Raw genomic sequence first — 16005 nt, forward strand, 5'->3', positions numbered from 1 at the left:
GCAACTTAAATTTGAGGATTTCAAAGTTACTTCATTTGGGTCAGTAACTTCATGAATCTTTACTTCTAAAGTGATTGAATTTATTTATATTTTAAAATTGTTGATATCTATAACAAGCAAACACAGGCATACAAGACTCAAGTTTTTCATCCTCTCTTAAAATAGGAGAATGTTTTTGTTGATATTTCCAACCTGCACCTATCTATTGTCGTTTGTACAATTACATCTTAATTTATATACAGTTATGATTAGTTCTCTGTAAATAATTACACACAGAATCATGGGAGAGTACAGTGGGAAGGGACCTTGCAGTCATCTAGTCTAGACCCATGCTCAAGGCAGGATAATTCCTGACTAAACCATACCAAACAAGTGTCTTTCCAGCTTGCTCTTGAAAATTTTCAGGGTTGGAGCTTCTCTAGGTAGCTTGTTCCAATGCTTGTCCACCTTCATAGTCAGAAAGTTCCCCCTAATCTCCAACCTAAATTTTTTCAGCTGTGGCTTGACATGCAGTCTGATCAGTGAAAATATCCTTGAAATTTATATAAGGTTAAATTTGATACTTCTCACTGAAGGTTTCTGTGGGGCAGATGGTGGTTCATGATTCTATGAAAGGTCTTGATGACCTTTCATAGAATCATAGGGCAATAGGGATGTAAGTGATCTTAGAGGCTGGAATGGTCATCTAGTCTGCCCATTTATTGCTCCAGTTTATTGCTCTTGAGCATGCCATTTACACATGCACCCAGGACTGCAACACCTTGAGCTGGGTCAGAGCAGTCCTGGCTGGCAAGGAGCCTGGCAGGTCAGCCTGCCAGCCCAGGGCTGCTCTTGCCTAGCTCAGTGTGCTGTGGAGGTGCTGGCTGGGGCATGAGGGTGCTTCAGCACAGGGCTAGCCACCTGGAAACCCCCACACTGAAGCAACCTCATGCCCCAGCCAGCCCCTCCAGTGTCTACATGTGCAGCATTGCAGAGTAAAAAAACCAGAAAACAAACAAAAAAATGCCCCAAACTGAGCAGGGGTAGTACGTGTAAACACAAGTATTGTCCTGCTGTGGAGTTCATTAGTTTACTCCAGCTTAATTGCCCTGAATGTTTAGACACAGAGATGTTTACTGGGTATCTAGGTCGTCTACTCTGCAGTAAACATCTCATGTAGACATGCCCTTTAAGTAGGAGTACCTTAAATCTGTAGTTCCTTTTCCGACATTACTTAAACAAGAGGAGATCTGAAGTCATTCGAGGTTGAGTTTAGATTCTAAACATCTGTATTTACTGTTCAAAGCACAACATGTACTGTAAATGAGGGATCATATTAACATATGCAGATAATGCTTCATGTGGTATTAAAATGTCATTAGCTATCCAGATTCCTATCTACAGAGAGAGAGAGAAAATGAAAAATCTGTTACTTTGTTTCCTTTTATCCTATAAATCCTTCCATCCATAACTTCTCACTGTAAAAGATTTAAAATGTTACTATCAGATTATAGTTAATTGCTCATTAATAAATTGCTTTACATTTTGCTGTCCAAGCCACTTTCTTTTCTCTTTATATTATACAGTTTGCCCAGGTGAATTTTCAAAAGTAAAATGTGTGCATTTTGTTCCGCTGTAGCTTGGCTTTGTTTTGTTTTTAAAGATGATCATGGAAATAGAGTAGCCATTCAGTTGCTTAAACAATAATATAATAAAGACTTAAACAGCAAAGTAACTTTCTGTAATTATGATTACGGTTATTTTATCTAATATATTTTATGTTTATAAAACTTTTGGCCCAAGTACATTTTCTTCAATCATAAGATGATATGCAGACAAAATAAAAAGAGCAACTAAAGAAAATAAACAACCTGTCACTTCTTTATTATTAAGAAATTTGTAAGAAAGTAGTCCTGTGGCTGGAACAAGATATAAATCAGTATCTAAGTTTAGTTTAACATCAGTCAATGGAGCAAATGGGATATAAATTATTATCACCTTGTCTATCCTGCTTGTGAAGTCATAAAAATTACCTAATCTTCTCATGTGAAAAATACAAACTCCCCAGTCTGAAAGAGCCTTTTTAGGATAGGATTACTTGTTAGCAGAGGAACTTCACATTGCTTTAAAGCACTAACCACAATCTAAAACTTTCTGTCTGCCCTTAGGGATTCTTGTATTTCTCAGGAGCTGCCAAAATCTGATTTGTTGGTCATAAGGGCAGAACAGCAAAATAAAATCTTTATATTAGAATGGAATAGAATATGCCAAAAGAATGCTTTTCAGTAGATCCATTTTTGTATAAGAAGAATGAATGCACTTTGATATTTCTGTTGTCAATTAAGTTGAAAAAATGCCTTGAAAATAAAATATATATGGTAGTTCTATTATTACTTGATCAAATAATCCCAGAAACCTGATTCAAAATTGTAGGTAAAATGTATAGAAACTGCTATTTTAGCTCATCCAGAGTAATCAAAAATCTTTATTTTAAATTGTGCCCCCATAATCTAAAGAATTTGATCATTTGATTTATGTTCACATTTAGTTATAGGTTTTTCATTTTGTGTGCCACAGTATTATTGGAGTCCCTCACACAGATTAATGAAATATATTCTTGTTACAGTTCTGTGAGGTAGGTAAGTATCATTTTTCTTTCTTTTACAGATAGGAAGGTGTGGCACAAAAACATTATGGGCTTGACTTTCAGAAGCACAAACACCCAGGCGTGGAGTTGAATCTTTTATTTGGTACATGTGAAAATTAGACCATAGTGGTTCATTTGAGGTCATATAGGAAGTCTCTGACTGTTGATAATAGTACCTTACCATACAACACATAACTTCTTTACATAAATACATTCTTATACATTTACTTGCATGTTATTCTCACTAGCATTTTGCCTCTTAATAAATGTGATAGGCACTGTTAAATTACTGAGAAGTTAGTTAACTTAGTGTAGCAGGCCCAGCATGTTCTGGAGTGGTCCCCCCTTGGTGATCAGTCCCCACCTGCCTGTCCTTCTGCCATCCTGGTGACCTAATAGTTCCTTGCTTGCTGTGCTTTTGATGGTACTTATTAAAGAGTAAACCCTATGTTCAACCTTGGGTGCTTCTGTCTCTCTATATCACAGGACCACCCTGGTCAGGCATGCCCCTAAGCAGTTTACTTGGCTTGTCAGTTTTAAATATCTAGCAAACAGTAAACCAGTGCACTTTCCCCAAGTGCTCTCAACTAGAGGTGTAGCAGTGCAGCTTCATGCCTTGGTCAGCCATGATGCATGGGGCAGTTGTGTTCCCCTCTGCCCCTCAGTTATGCTGCTGTCCTCAGCAACTTCTCGGCTCCTCCCACAACTGCCCCTTGACTTGTAGTGTATGCTCCTGAGTTTGGAGTCCTTTTTCCAAAGGCAACCAAATTTTAATGGACTCCTGGGTGCCCTCTCCCTGGGCACTAACTGGGCTTCCCCCAGATCTGCTCTTCCCGTTTCTGCTTATAGTTAGCAGTCTTAAGTCCAGTTTCTCTGGCTCTGTCTCTGAAGAACTCCTCTCTCTGGCTTTATCAAGGCCTGACCACCAAGCTCTACCTGGAGCAAGTATTAAATAGCCTGGAGGAGAGAAGACTGAGGGGGGATTTGAGCATGGGGGCTGGATTTTAGGTGACCTTATAAGGTCCCTTCCAGCCCTAGTTTCCCATGATTTAGCTCTACAAGTCTTCTGTTCATTCCCAAATGTGTTAACAGAGATGCTGGTTGTCAGGTGTTTCACCTTCTTTCAATACTAGGGTGGGATGGAAAGAGTTATTGTATTTGGATGGTTAGTCTATGCTTGTTGCAGCTGTCTTTATGCTTTTGTGTGTGTGGTATTAATATCTGAGGTTATTAAAGTCACTGATCCACTCTTAAATTCATCTGGAAACTTCTAAGGTTTGAAAATTCAGTTGTCAGTGAATCAGAATTGCAGACTAGGTTCAGAAATGTACGTCTAAAACTTCCTGAATCTGCCAAGCTGAACAAGTGCAAGCAGTCCTTAAGTAGGAAATGAAATAGAAATTTTTACTTTAATTATCTTGGTCAAAGCCTCAGGGATTGTATATTTACCTAACACCCAAACAGATTTGCAACTCTTCTATCAGGGTTCCTACACACATGTGGGGAACCTGCTGTAACATGCTGGAAATCCAGCGCGTCAGGGAAAGCTCAATTAATCGAGTTTGCTGGAGCATGGAAATTGATGTGCTCTGGCAGCCTTGCACATTGCACAACGTGGTGTTGCGCATTTCCATACTGACAAAATGGCAATGGGGCACTTTGAAATAAAACACATCCAATTAGCTTTAGTTCAAAGCACCCCGCCACCATTTTTTCAGTGCAGGGATGTGTGGTGACACTACATCATGCACAGGAGCTTTTAATTAGTGTACCTCACTAATTAAAGTGCCCGGCACTGCATCCGGAAACGCGTGTAAAAATCTCCTCAGTTACTTGCTTTAGATTCAGAGACTCTGCATATTTGACTCTTTCATTTTCTTTTCTTTTACTACTCTAGGACTTCTAATATCTTCAACCCACAAAGCAGATGGAGTGATTAATTTTATTAGTATCTCGTGAAATATTTCATTCTGAATAAGTGAAATAGAAAACTAAAATCTATCTATAATAAGGCAGTAAGCTATTCCATTAAAGGCGCTACTTAGATAAATATTTTAAATTGTTGTATATTTCTCATATCCATAGTAGTATTAGATCTTGGATACAGATTTTTTAAATCCAATACAGCACGTGGTTAAAATAAAACAAGTGAAGATTTTTTTTAAATTAAATGTTATGCAGACATATGTAACTAAACTACAGTGAAATTAAGGGTGCAGATAGAAGTGCAGCTCCCTGCTGTAAATGAGAATGCTTTGACTGAGAAGCATTCTGAGTTAAAATGATCCCCCAGACCAGACAGAAGTTCACTGCTGGTTCCAGGGAGGAGGGGAATCTAGCTGTTGACTGCAAGCCTGCAGCCAATTTCCCCTGGCAACAGCTTCTCCTTGCTCCCAGCCTGTCCCTGTTTTTAGAATGGGAGGTCGCAAAAGGAGCAGAGGGAGCTCATTCTAAGGGTTGCCCCGCCAGCATTGGAGGATGGGATGGATGAATTGGAGCCCCCCCCCCCCACCTTGGGGATGCGGGGAGGGGCTTCAATGCACCTGCCCTGCCCTCCAGCAGGGGCTGAAAAAACTCCAGACCAATCTCCCTCTATTCCCTTTTTTTCTTCCCATGCTGAAAACAGCTCAGAGGCTGGGGGGCAGGCAGATGCAAGTAACAGAAGATGATCTGGTTTGAAATGTCTTCATCTGGGGTTCAGATTTTTGTGGGATTGGGCTCTTTTAAAGCACTTTGCAGCTGTGTACTTCTTTTTGGTCATGGCTGTAGAACACTTCCTGGGGCCAGGTCAAGCAAAAATTGTCACTTCTGTCTGCACCCTAGAAGTGGTTTCAGTTCCATTTGAATTGGTTAAAATGGTATGTATGGTTACCACTAGAATTAGTAATGTTTTACTATTATTTAATTTTTTTGCTTTTGGAAAATATTTCATGACTAGTTGAGAAGATGTTCTGAAATAGGCCAGTTTGAAGGACAGTGTCGTTTGGGGAAAATGATACATATTGAAAGAAATATTGCAAAGTAATGCTTATAAAGTAGTGTGACTTTATCTCTTGTCAGACACATTTGTAGGTGGAGTACCTCTAGTAACTGGAATTTCTGGCCAGCTGGCTGAACGCTGGGGTGGGGGTGGGGGGCGCAAGCTTGCACACAGTGGCTGCTGCCACCACCCACCACACTGTGCTGGTTCTGTTCTGCGTGTGGCCACTGCCACCCCCTGCTCTGTGTGTGGCCCCCTCGCCCACTCTGCAACCAGGTGGAAACCCTGTGCCCTCAGGTAACTGGCATTTTTACATTACTGCCATTACTTGTGCTGGATATCAGGGATTTTACTGTACGTTGTTTTCAGCATCAAGCTGCAGCAGAGGAAATTTAGACTGGAGATCAGGATGAACTTTCTGACTGAGAGTGATCAGGCATTGGAACAAGCTTTGTAGAGAAGTTGAATCTCCATTCTTGAAAACATTTCAAAAACAGGTTGAACAGACACTTGGCTGGGTTGGTTTAGTCAGAGGTGTTCCTGACATGAGCAGCAGGCTGGACTAGATGACCTTATGACATCCCTTCCAGCCCTACTTATGATCCTATGGTTTAGCTTTAGAAGTCCTCTCTTCTCTCTCCAGTGTGTAGGCTGGGATGCTGGTTGTCAGTTTTTTCACCTTCTAGATGACTAGGTGATCTTGAGAGATCCCTTCCAGCCCTACATTCCTCTGATTGTATGGGGTTTTTTTCATTTTTAATTTTTTTTTTAGAGTGTAGGCTCCTTTTTAGTGAAAGCAAAAAATACAGGCTTTTCTTTTTTAAATTTGTTTATGCCTCTTCCATTGTGATATAACTGATGCACTGTAGAGTGTTTTATTGTTAGAGCTAAGCAGAAACTAATAATCAGTTAGTTAAGTATTTATTATTGGAGATATTTTATTAGACCAACTGAATAGTTGGAAAAATTGTTCTTTACAAGCTTTCAGGTACAAACACCCTTCTTCAACCCTTCTGCTTGTGCCTGAAAGCTTGTAAAGAACAATTTTTCCAACTCTTCAGCTGATCTAATAAAAGATGGTACCTTTACCCAAATTATGTGATAGTGTTATATGTTAGTAGCATCTCTACCAAGCAGACATAGCAGTAAAATAAAACGATTCTAGTGATAGTGTACTGCTTCAATAGCTAATTTACCTCTCGGTAATGAATGTGCTGTGCTCTGAACTGTTTGTTCATTCACAATCCCTAAGTAGCTCTATTTGTGCCTGTTTGCATGTAAGTAATGGAATTATTTATTAAGCATCTCTCAAAAGAATTTAGTAGCTGCAAGGGCAGAGGAGATCAGTTTCTTAAAGTAAAATGTTTCCCAAGGTCTGCCTTTACTTTTCAAACAAATAAGGATGCCTTCTAATTGACGTATGTTACTATGGTTGAGAAACAGATGCACGAAAATGGATTGTCTCTCTACAATAACGGGAATATAATTAAGTCAGGAATCCATTTTTCAAGGAACAAATAAAAAAGCTTGCATGTATTCATCCTTTTTTTTCTGTCTGACCTCTTGGTAATAAAAAGGAATGTATTAGCTGTCTGAAATATGCAAGCCAACAATGTGAGTTTTGTTTCTGTAAACAAAGGAGGTGATCATAGAGTAACTCAGGTTTGTCTGGGTTCCTATTATGTTAGGTCTCTGAATATATATTGAAAGGTGAAACCTTGTAATTGATATCAAAATACCACATTTTTATACATGAAGAAAAAGTTTGTATGTGAAATATTCATTTTTAGTTGTATTCTATTTGACCTCTAAGCATTTAATGAATTGCAGTGTATTTTAGTTCATAGAACTACTAAGACCAAAATGAATGGTAGTTATAATTTAAAAAAAACAGAAACTGCTTTCATGATGTGGCTTTTACAAAATTTTTCTCAGGTTATTTTCAAAATACCTGCTCAATGCCTCTCATTTTATATTTGAGAGTAGTATAGCAATTAGAATTAAATTTGATTTCCCATTTGCTTGAAGAGTTGTTCCCTTGCCCATTTTTTATCATGCTTTATCTAGCTTTGGTAAAATCCCATGACTTTCATTTACCTAGCTGACATGTTAAGTGGGTAATGTAGAAGTACTATCAATTAAATTGTATATTTTCAGTCAAAAGTATATCTTTTATACTTCTTTCAACATGTATCTTTTTAAACTAATAATTAAAAAATTGCTCATGGTGCTAGCTAGACTCTGGCTTTAATGAGCCAGGTGCAGTGGAGACAAGCTAGAATGAGGGCTAATTGAAGAGATTGCATGCAGGAACAGCCAGGGCGATGCTTTTAAGTGCTCCTTCTGCTTCCCTCCAGCTTTCTTTCTACCTTTTCCTTCAGTATGTGCATGAAGGACTCCTTTCTTTTTTTTCTCTTCCTGCCCCACCTTTTCTTTTTCTCTCCCCTTTGCTTTTTCCACAGTAAAGACATTCTATGCTCTGAAGCCTTTTCCACACATGGCTTCTAATCCTGGAATTATTGGTGGATGATGATTGCACCATAAAGGGCTATACCTCTGTATCGTATTACATAAGGCTCCTCTTATTTTATCCCTGCTATTTCCAGTGTGAAGGACAGTAGTAAGGCAAGATTTTGGCTTCAGTTGGGGTCTTGTGGCAGATCTGAGGGTGTAAAGCCTTCATATTCACCCTCAGGCTTGTGTAGTAGCTGGGCCACCAGTGACAATTGGAGTTTGCACTTTTACAGATGATAGTTAGGGGTAGTTAACACTGTTAGATAATACTTTTAAACAAAGATGTGGCCTACTTTAACCTTACTATGTTAAGTCCACATCAGTGTCCCACGCCCATCAATATCCACTTAGCTGCATCTCTTGTCTCTCCCTAGTCTCTCTGGCAACACCTGCATACTACACGCTTGATGGGACTCCCAGCTATGGCAGCCTGTGGGATGCACTTGATAGGACTGCCAGCCATGACAGCTCCTGGAATGTTGCAGCTGGGGGTCTCATCAGCTATGGGACTTTTTTTTTTTTCCGTAGATTCATAGACATTTGGGCTGGAAGGGATCCCGAAGGATCATCGAGTCCAGCCCCCTGCCCCAGGGGCAGGAACTCAGCAGGGATCATAGGATCCCAGCAAGATAAACATCCAAATATGTCTTGAAGGCATTCAAAGTGGGTACTTGAACCACCTCCGGCAGCAGTCTATTCCAAAGCTTGGGGGCTCGGACAGTAAAGAAATTCTTCCTTATGTCCAGCCTGAAATGGTCACAGTGGAGTTTGTGACTGTTCGATCTTGTCATCCCTTGGGGCTCTCTGGTGAACAGACATTCCCCCAGATCCTGGTGAACACCCCTGATAAACTTGTAGGTGGCCACCAGATCACCCCTGAGCCTGCGCTTTTCCAGGCTGAAGAGTCTCATGGCTCTCAGCCTCTCATCATAAGATTTGTTTTCCTGACCTCTGATCATGCGCGTGGCTCTTCTCTGCACTCTCTCTAGCTTCTCCACATCCTTTTTGAATTGTGGAGCCCAAAACTGAATGCAGTACTCCGGCTGCGGCCTCACCAGGGCCAAGTACAATGGGAGAATGACGTCCCGGGATTTGCTTGAGAAGCATCTATGGATGCAAAGCCAGAGTTTTGCTTGCTTTACTAGCTGCAGCATCATATTGAAGGCTCATGTTCATCTTGTGGTCAATCATGACCCCCAAGTCCCTTTCATCTGTAGTGCTAACCAGCATAGCACTGCTGAGCCTATAAGGAGGCTGCAGGTTTTTCCTCCCAAGGTGGAGAACCTTGCATTTTTCAGTGTTAAACACCATCAGGTTCTCATCTGCCCATTTCATGAGCCTGTCAAGATCTGCCTGGATCACCCTCCTATCCTCAGGTATGGATGCTTTACCCCAGAGTTTGGTGTTGTTGGTGAACTTGGCCAGCCTGTTTCTGACACCAATGTCTACATCATTGATGAAGATGTTAAAAAGTAAAGGCCCTAGGACAGCCTTGAGGGACCCCACTGGTCACAGGGCACCATGATGATTGACTTCCGTCAACCACCACCCTCTAGGTTCTACTGCGGAGCCAATTCCCCAGCCAGCGGATCGTGGTGAGGTCGAGGCTGCAGTTAGCCAGTTTTGCCAAGAGGTGATCATGGGATACCAGATTGAAGGCTTTTTTAAAGTCAAGATATACAACATCAATCTCTTCCCACTTGTCCATGTGATAGGTTACCTGGTTGTTAAAGCAAATAAGATTGGTCAAGCAAGACCTACTCACAACAAACCCCTGCTGGGTATCCCTCAGGATATTTCTGTCAGCTAGTCTGTTAAGGATGGCCTCTTTGATAATCTTTTCCAAGACCTTGCCCAGAATAAAGGTCAAGCTTATGGGCCTGTAGTTTGCCAGATCTACTCTCCTCCCTTTCTTGAAGATAGGCACGGCATTGTCCTTCTTCCAATGTTCGGGCACTTCACCAGAGCACCAGGAGTTCTCAAAGATCTGTGTCAGGCTGAGCTATGATGCTAGCCAGCTCCGTGAGTACTTGCACCGCAGGAGTTTGCTACTATTATTCCTGTACAGGAGGAGCCTGGGATCACAACCTGAGCTCCCCTTGCACTGGCAATAAGGCTCTATAGGATCCAATGCTGGATCCCACAATCGTGCCTCCTGCCATTTGTGTGGTGGGAGGTGTGACTGTGTGGAACATACATCAGATCCTATTATGCCTTTTTGGGCATGTAGAGGGGCCCTCTGAGTGCACTCTTCTAGTAACAGGTCTTGTGCCATTGTCATCTTTTAGGGTGTAATCTTTTGCTGCTTCCATTTTTAGGCTGCATCGACATTGCAGACTATATCGTACTGTTGAGATGCCTGACTTACTTCAGATATCAAAAGCAGCATGGATCATGGACAGACAGAATAAATTTGTTGATACATTGATCTTATTTATAGGTAGTTTGGGTGTTTCTTTCTTACAGTACTAATTGCAATACAGACATACCTTTTGGTTTCCTGGTTTACAGCACATTCTGTATGAATTGTGATTGCACAGCAAGTCTGTGATTGGTTATTTGGTTACTTCCTTGCTGGAAAGATCGTGAATGTGGTGGTACAAAAGTGTTTTGTTTTTTTCTGGATTTTTTTGTTTTGTTTTTAAAACAATGTTAATCAGCATGTCTACATTCAGACATATGGGGGTTTTGGCAGACTGCTCCCAGCAGTCTCTCTGCTTTCCATTCTATTCTGTCCTACAAGGATTGTAAGGACTGTTGTTGGTTTGTTGGGGCAGGGGGAGGGTGTTGTTTCATTCTGTTTCTCCTCACTAGCTTTCCTTCCTGCATTCCCAGGTCAAGCCTGGTTGCTGCACTTGCCATGGTTGGAGCTAAAACTTCCCAGCCATACTTATGTTTGTTCTTTTAAGTATTAGTAATTGGAGGTATCTGCAGTTACTATTTTTCTGCATATCTACAGTCAGCTTCTGCTCAGATTTATCCTTGGCAAGCAATGTAACAGTCAGAACAGATAGTTTCATGAACTGCTAACAAGCAGCTTCCATATTTTTAACATTTTTTTCCTGGCCTTTTGCCTTTTTATAACATGTTTATCATCTCCACAGAACAATAAGTAATGTTTTTGGTTATCAAAAATTTACAATCTATTCTCTATGCACTTTTGCTGTCATGACTATGGTGTTTTCTGTTTTCTTTCATTTCCGCTTGCTTTTTGCCAACTCTCTTTTGGTGTTTTCTGTTTTGTTGTTTTCTCTGAATATGAATTGGAAGTGATAGGAGCAGTCAGTTTGGTACCGTTAAAAGCCATGGTTCTTCCAGTTACGGTCTTTTATATTGTTGAAAAGAGGGTATGAATTACCAGTATTTATTAGTTGCAGCATCAGGCCTTTCTAAAATAAAAAATTCAGAATTAAAATGGCAAAATTTACTATTGTGTAGAGGGCTAGGCTGAGGTCTGCAAACTTAGTTCCAATTTTAAAGAATGTAATAGGTCTTGGATCAGAGACTGCTGTTATTTTGTATAGCAATCAGTTGTACCAAAAATAATATTTCTAATTCCTCTGAAGGACCTGGGTTGTTGCCACAGTACAATATTTGCACTTAAACAACTGATTCGTTTCCTTTCTATATTAGGGTATGAAACTTGCTGGATTCTATAGCATGGATCCAGACCATGGGCCAGCAGCAGCAGCAGCTGCTGCTATTTCAATATGGCCCCATAATCCAGGGAGTTAACATTGCTGCAGCTTACTCCCCCTTCACCTTTTCAACCTGCAACCTATCTTGGACGCTAGGAAAGACTAAGAACCCTGATTTCAGCCATGGTTAATCAAGAAGGAAGAGAGCGGCATTAACTTCCTGACTTACCGAGCCATTTTGAAATGGCAAGATTTTATGCTGCCACTGCAGAGGTTCTGTTAGTTGTGGTGATGAGCCTCAAAGACTGAATTTAGTTCATGGAGATGAGAGATCAAACTTTAGATACTTTCTACACCCCTGCTCTATATACTTTCTGAGCACCAATATGTAGTGGATTGCAATACAGGCAGTCCTCGGACTTACAACACAATTGGTTCCTGAAAACCACATCTTAAGTCGAAACATTGTAACTCGAAACCAATTTTCTCATAAGAAACAATGTTATAAATGGGGGATTGGTTCCTGAACCAAGGCCCAATACCCTATTTTTACCAAAATACCCCAGAATTTTGTACTTGATCAATTATAGATGAGTAATATAGGTACATTAATGTATTTATATTGTAAATAGCAATCATCTTGATTTGGAAGGACTTCTTTGAGGTGACTTTGCTGGATTTTTTGAAGGGCTCTTGGTTGGACTTTTTGAAGGTCTCTTGGCTGGAGTCTTCTCCACTAGGAAAAGGAGTCCAGTAAGGAGTCTTAGCTGCAGGTTTTTCTGGAGTCTTGTCTGGTTTTTTAAAGGAAGTGTCCAAGGAAGTTTGGACAGATGTTCTCCAGGGAGATGAGCGACACAGCAAACTTGTTCGCTGGTGTGGCGTTGCATTGCATCGGATCAAGCATTGAAAGTTGAAACTGACGTTATAAAGTTGAAACAGGCTGTCAATTTATAAATGTTGTAAGTGTGAAACGTTGTAACTTGAAATGTAAATCAAGGACTGCCTGTACAGGAATTTGAATTAAGTGTTGGCTAAGAAATCCTGGTAAACTGAACTGAAGTTGATTTGTGAATACAGGTTTCCCTTGCTTTTTGTGGGATCTGTATATGAGAACTTGCTGTTATGAGATGACCCTTTTTATACCCAAAATTTGTTATATGCGAGGTAGATTCACTCTTACACAATCAGCAGCAGGTAAGTCTGTGGGGGGAGGGGAAAGGGCTGTGGGCAGGGGGCAGACTGATGCTCCAGTGGTAAGAGGGAGAGTGGGGCACAGGCAGGAGCGGGGGCCAGGGTGAGTGGGGCCTTAATCTTCCCCCCTGCCAGTGGTGAGGGAGGGAGTGGCATTGGGGCTGTGGCAGAGGCAGGCGCTGCATGGGTGGGGCACGGGACGGGGGAGTGGCTCCTGCTGCTATGGGTTGCCACTGCGGGCTGGGGCCAGGGGCCTTGGTGGGATCTTCCGGCAAGCGCGCTGCACTCAGGGTGGGTAGCGGCAGCCCTGGGAGGGAGACTATGGGGGGACTGTAGCCACCCCAAAATTCTCCATAACCCACCCAACCCACCTCCCAGCGCTGCCTCCGCCTGCTTGGAGCACAGTATGGCCCCTGGCCCCAGCCCATGGTGGCAGCCCGTAACAGTAGGACCTGCCCCCCCCATCCCGTGCCCTGCCCAGCCATGCAGAGCCTGCCTCTTCCCCAGCCGCAGCTCTACTCCCTCTCTTACCATTGGTTGGGGTGCAGATTGAGGCCCCACTCACCCCAGCCCCTAGGGCTGGGTTCTTCCTGGCAGGGGGTTGGTCTGCTCTGCATTTGGGATGGGTGGCAGCAGTGCTGGGACAGGGGTCGGGGTGTGGGGGGCTACAGTGAATTTTGAGGAGGCCGCAGCCCCTCCTCGTCTCCCCCCTGTAACGCCCTTCCCAATGCCACCACTGCCCAAACCAAGTGTAGCCTGGCCCAGCCCCCTGCTGGGAAGAGCCCAGCACCACCCCAGCAGACTTACCTGCTGCCGATGCAGTCGAGGTCTTGGAACATATACCTATTTGTTACCTTGTAAAGTGGGTTCCCTTTATGCGAATTTGAGTTGTGCGCAGTTTTTCAGGAACACATCTACTGCATAAAGCAAGGGAAACTTGTATTTCTTTTTGAGCTTGTATGAGCTTTGAGCCTGGGTGGAGAAGATAATTAGTCACCTCTATTACCCTCTAACCTGTTTATAATGAAAATATTGGTGTAAATATTTAGGGTTATGAGAAAAGTTTGAACTTTGTTCCACTGGAAAATGTTTGGCATTCTTAAAGAAGACTTAAGAGTACCTCCCATTATGATAATGGGAGGAGAAAAGGATTATTTTATTGCTGTTTCACATGTGCTTTTTATGAAGAAGTTTAATGGAAAATAGGCTAATGTACTGTCAGTGGAGTAATCTTCAGTTTTAAAGGTCATAAACAAATAACATACTTTTAGCCTATTTACTTTATTATAACAAAACTTTTTTTGTGTAGTATGACCTTCTTGTGCCACACTGCCCAGAGAATTTGGCCTTTATACCAAAGTAAGCATCCCAATAGGACAATTTTTCAGTACTGAAGAGCCAGTGACACACTTTTTGCTGCTTCAGTGACTCAAGAGGCTTGGTTACTCCTTTACCATAGTGGTCCTTAGCTGTAGTTTCATCCTGTTTTTGATTGGTTCCATCTGGTGTAAATTGAAGTTCCTCTTTCTGGCTAGTTTAACTTGGCACAGAGGTTGCACCAGAGTCAAAGGAGTTCAAAGATACAGTGTTAATCCATCACTGTGTGTGTAAACTCTAACTTGCACTATTGGATCAGGTTCCTGATCCAAAAGGTTAGTCAAAAAATTTGGTCAAAAGGTTAATTTTCCACAACAGACTTAGTTGGCAAGTGTTAATTACTGCAATGATTATTAATCTTTGGAAGTCTCAGTGGTCCCAGTCTGGGCATATGTATGGTGGCTTCAACATGCATATAGGACAAGATCAAATTTGCCCTTTTTGTTTAAACAAAAGACCTCGTAAGCAGGGATCTGGGTTTCCTGTTTCCTTTGGAAAAAACACAGATTTTATTCTATATCTAGTGTGTGTGTGTGTGTGTGTGTGTGTGTGTGTGTGTGTAGTGGCACTTCACGTTAATTATGGAAAAAGGCAGATTTAGGGGTAGAGAATTTTGGGTGGTTTATCAAAGAATTTTGGATTTTTTTAAACCAGAAAAAACAGGATCCCTGATCATAAGAAACCTTATATATCCCTACGTGCTGAAAGAAAATATTGCATACAATAGAACTTATTTCCCTCCACCCTAATATAAAAATGTATTCATGATTTTCTTCTTCCATATTTTAACATATTGTTGTCAGTACTTAATTCTTGCCTCTATTTGTGAGGATATATACTTATTTTTATATCTACTATGTACATTGCTGTGGCCGATCCATATAAAGGTATTGTTCTGTGTCATATACCATGCTTTAGGCAACTATGGTATGTAACTTATGCTGCTATTAAGTCATATAAGTCATCTTTATTTGACATTCCAAACAAGCTGATATGTGTGCTTGTATGACTGAGAAAGTATTTAAACCAGATTCTTCCCCTGTTCTGGCCTTTTTTTGGCTACTTTGGTAGCTTAGATGGGCCAGAAAACAAAGCTATATTTTCTTTTGCATTGTGAGAAGTTCTCAGCTGAGATAATAAAAAAAAATAGGGACTCTTACAGTACAGGGGGTATTGCAAAAGCCCAGCTTTTCTTTGACAGTCCAGGCTGACCTGGATGACCCTTTAGAAGTGTTAGCTGGTGCACTACTTAATAGTACTGTTGGGGTGAGGCTGACTAGCACAGTGCTGGTTGTAGGAGCTGGGATCTGTTACTTGTATATACAGTTTGAATTGTACCCAGTGGTAATGGGACACAGCAGAGTAGCTCCATGTGAGAATTTTCTACTTCTATACACTGTTTAGCATACTAAAGTGAAAGGTGTGTGTGTGTACGTGTGCACGTGCACGCCCTCTTTAGTTGAGCCTCATTCCATGTATCCCCCTCTTTTCCTTCCATTCATTTTCCCTCCGTACTACTATTAATGGATAATTTTGTACCTTACATCTTTTTCAGATATAGAAATAGTCTGCCAATAAGACATTAGGCAGTAGGTAGTACATCATTTTATGATGAGCTTGCAGTATTTTGTCGTCTGCCTTTCATGAAAGTAGAGAGTATTTTAAACTGGGTTTTTCCT

At 41.3% G+C, this 16005-nt stretch overlaps 1 protein-coding gene across 2 annotated transcripts in view; it reads left to right on the forward strand.

The window, feature by feature from the left end:
- ME1 (malic enzyme 1) overlaps positions 1-16005 on the forward strand; it is a 321897-nt gene that overhangs the window by 43333 nt on the left and 262559 nt on the right. The gene's annotated exons all lie outside the window — the stretch shown is intronic.

Source organism: Gavialis gangeticus, unplaced genomic scaffold, assembly GCF_001723915.1.
Source record: "Gavialis gangeticus isolate Ggan-Ray unplaced genomic scaffold, GavGan_comp1, whole genome shotgun sequence".
NCBI lineage: Eukaryota > Metazoa > Chordata > Crocodylia > Gavialidae > Gavialis > Gavialis gangeticus.